Raw genomic sequence first — 4,699 nt, 5'->3', positions numbered from 1 at the left:
CAAAGATATGAGGCAGTTGGGTGGGGGACCTGGCCAACCAGCAGCCACTACCATAAACCTGCACAGAACACAGAGCAGAACACAGAGGAAGGCCCCAGCTAGGGCACATAGCACAGGACGATTGGAACAATGGGACACCAGCAGAGGCTCTGCCTGATGCACTCACCCAAAAATGATCCAGCCAAGCATCCTAGAGAGGAGGGCGCCATAAATACATTTGATGGTTTCCATTCAGGCTTTTTGTATTTGGAAATTCTAAATGTAAATCAATGAAACCTGATGAGATCTTTGCATTTAGAGCTAGTTGGATGACCCTTGCCTTTCTTAGAAGAAAACTCAAGTCCCGCTGCCTTAAGAGGATCAAAACAACCACCTCTCAAATACTGCAACGCCGACTGAATCTGCTGATCAATCAAATCATGCACCACCAGATTCACAAAGGGCTTTTACCCCTGGGCCACAAGAACCGCCAACAAATACTGAAAATAATAAAATCATCCTGCACTAAAAACCCCACTTCATTCAGCAGATAGGAACTGTCTTCTATACTGTTCAGTGTCTTTCATATGGTCTTATTTAATGCCTATTTGTTTTTTTACCATTGCAAATTATTGGACCATGTAATGACAAAAAAAAAAAAAAAAAAAATCTATTTTATTCTATTCTAGTGAACAGTAAAGCGAACTTACAGTGTTGTTAGAGAAGACGTGATGCAACGCTGTGGAAAACAGGCCCCTTCCTCCACTTTTTGGTAATATACAAGAAATCATTTCCCAGACACAAAACTTCCTAATATTGTGATGTGTTTGATGATATTTTCAGTTGAATATAATGTCTTGATTAAATTTGACGGTTTTTTTAATTGGGTTTTGAACAATTTTAAGTACTGATTTGCTGTCACAAATCCTTCCATCCTCCCTGATGTCTACTGTTCCCTCCATCTCCTCCCATCCCTTTATTTGTCTTGGCTTCACATGCATTCTCGGACACAGGCAATTGACCTCTATTAAAGCGTTTCAAGTGTCTCAGTTTTGCCATGTAGGCAGCAGTAAATAGGAATTCTCTTCCCTGTAAAGGTCAAATGATCTGGACTTTTTGCTTGGGGTGCTCTAGCTACATCCTCAGTCATTAGGTGCTTTCAAAGGCCAAAAAGCCTGAGTCCATTTATTTTCAATTGAGCTTCCCAAACCATTAAAGCATAACAAATGGTTGTGTGTACATACCCTATGAGCACATCACTGTATATTTCTCACTGCTAACTTCTGCTGTAGGGCTCTGACGCTGGATTTCTACCTCCTGTTCTCAATAAGTCATTATTGAGAACAGGAAGTAGAAATGTCTTTTCCATAACAGAAATGAGATGTGGTTGTTGGTATGGATTGAAGAGTAAGATAGTGGCATTAAAAGTGTTAGTTTATCTTAAAAAGGGGCAGTTCATCCATTAAACAAATGAACCAGTGCTGGAAGACCCTCAGAAATACCAAGAGTGATGAGCAGAGACCTGAGCTAAACATGTTTTTTAAATTGACTGACTACTACGTCCTGTGATGGACTGGCGACCTGTCCAGAGTGTACCTTGCCTCTCGCCCAATGATTGCTGAGATAGGCTCCAGCTTCCCTGCGAACCTGAACTGGACTTAGCGGCTAAGAAAATGAATAAATGAATGAATGAATGGATGAATGGATGGATGGATGGATGGATGGATGGAGTCACGCACAGGCCAATAAATGGTATATTGCATAGGCATTAGCACCTAGTAGCCAAATTTAAAATGACACAAAGCACATCAAATCTGATTCTCATGGGTTGTCAGGTTTTCATGACATTCTGTTTCTGTGACCTCATGTTTCAGTTTATCAAACACTGGACTAACTTCATTTTATTTCTTCAATGACTAAAAAAACAAACAAAACAAAACAAAACATGGAACCCAAGCTTTGCAATGTTCTTAAAAATGCAACCTAAAATAGTAATTTGACATGAATTTACAGGATTAGGTAATTAAAATTAACTGTAAAATGTATTAAAAACACAACTTAGTTTCCTGGTCTTTAAATATCATGAAGACAGTTACAGAACATGCAGCTACAATCTGCGACCTTAGTAGGGACATCAAAACTAATACCACACATGGACGATACAACACGCCATTTCTTACTCAAGGTTTGCTCTAACGACATAAAAACAATGACCAGAAAAAGCCACACAATCAATTCTACATTAAACTGACAGCTTTTAGACAAACAAAATGCTGGCAACTTTAAGCACACTCGGTATGTGGTATCAAACCTATTGTATACAATCAGCCTGAAGAAACATACATGAAAAAGCTATGTGCCTGAACAGTGTTGCTATCAGTTTCACGGATATTTGGACAAGCATCATTTTCCTTTTGCTCTTTTACAAACTCAAAATTTAACACTAACTTCACTGATTTCTATCTAAACGTATGAGAAACAAAACAAGTTTACTTCAAGGACACGTCATACATATATACAGTATAGATATATTTGTATTCACATGCAAGCACTCCTGCAGCATGTGGTAGTCCTTGAAGAATCCTATGAGACCGTTACATCTTCAAACTTCTGAAAAAATAAAGTCCTTGGCAACAGTTGAAGCCAAAATAAATTCACAATGTTTCTGATGTATCAAGGATAAACCTTCAGGACGGGTTGGTGAAAATATCCTCATGCTCGACAGGACCTTTTGTCATCCCCGTCTCAGCAGTCCTGTTAAGTGCAGCATGTTTTCATTGGGGTTTGCCACGTTTTTAGACTTAGGAAATTTCCATTTCCTGATAAATGCACTTTTTGATACAAACTACACTAAACAGCCATCAAAGTACGCTATATTGTGTGAGTGTGTGTTTAACAGCAATTCAAGGAGCAAGCTCACAAATCCAGCTCTGATTCACCCACACTCTATATGAGTGGAAAATTTTTAAGATGGCTTTTCATTGCAAGCTTCCAAATTATTTTATTTCTTCAAATCCTGATATTTCAAACCCCTATAGCAACCAGTTGATGCCAATTACTCTTTCAGATAAAAATTCTTCTTGATTCATAATTTGAATTGAACTGGATAAGATAAAAAAAAAAGAAAAGCATGCAATGAAAAATGATTGAACATTTTCAAGAATTACAAGAGAAACGACACTTTGTTCTGATAATAAGTGCTATTTTTTCCACCTTTTTAAAAATTCACCTATTTTCTTAATTGCTTGGTCCAATTCAGGGTCCCGTGTGTGTGTGTGTGTATATGTGTCAATGGACTATTGACATATACATATACATATATATATATATATATATATATATATATACACACACACACACACATATATACATATATATATATATACACATATATACATATACATACATATATACATATATATATATATATATATATATATATATATATATATATATATATATATATATGTTTATATATATGTATATATATATATATAAATGTATATATATATATGTTTATATATATGTATATATATATGTATATATATATATGTTTATATATATGTATATATATATATATATATATATATATATATATATATATATATATATATATATATATATATGTTTATATATATATATAAATGTATATATATATATGTTTATATATATGTATATATATATATATATATATATATATATATATATATATATATATATATATATATATATATATATATATATATATGTATGTATAACACACACACACACACACACACACACACACACAACATATATATATATATGTGTGTGTGTGTGTGTGTCTATATACATACATATATACATACATATAAACATATATATACATACATATAAACATGACAGTGACACTGATAAGAAACTATCCAGTCATGACGGGTCTCAAATAAAGAATTTTTGAAATAAAAAAAAAAAAATAAATAAAAAAAAGATTTTTTAAAACCAGCCAACAGGTACATTGCATACGGGTGCATTTACAGACCATATGGCACATCCATACCTTTCTTTTAATGAAGCAATAACTCATATAATCATTCCTTCCGTTCTTCTTTATCTCATTGCAGATTTTATTTATGATTTGAGGAGGGCTTCCATGTGAACAGCTCACCGGTCTCTATGGGCATAATACATTTATTGCCTATCATGTAATGTTTCTCGGAGACAAGTGCATGCTGGCAACTTCAAAGGTGTACTGGAAGAAAGTTTGAAATGATTTTTTTTTTAATGACACAAAAAGAAAAGGAATAAAGAGATGCACATCATTCAGAATGCCAAAAAGAGTTTTCAGCAGTGTGGGCTGAGAGGCGTTGTGGCCAGAAGCAGAGACCATCTCTGCTATGTAAAACCACATACTCATCATTTGTGGATAAACACAAGCAGTATAAATAACTACCACGTTGCTATACCACTCTGGTCAATGTTATTGCACGTTTGGGAAACTACAGATGCTTGCAGGCAGATGGCTTAGATAGCCGTTTCATTTCTATTGAAATGTTTCCAGTTCATGACTCTCCCTTCAAGGACCAATAAGCTTTTAAGTCACACAGAAATCTATGTGGTGTTTCAACAGAAGAAGAAAGGACTCCTGAAGCTTGGAGTCCTGCAGGAAGCTTCTTAACAACTCCCAAGCACGGATCAGTTAAAACGACCACTGGCTTTGCAGACAACTTCCAATAAAACA

Source organism: Telmatherina bonti (assembly GCF_933228915.1).
Source record: "Telmatherina bonti genome assembly, chromosome: 21".
Taxonomy (NCBI): domain Eukaryota; kingdom Metazoa; phylum Chordata; class Actinopteri; order Atheriniformes; family Telmatherinidae; genus Telmatherina; species Telmatherina bonti.
Note: the sequence above shows the minus strand (reverse complement) of the source record.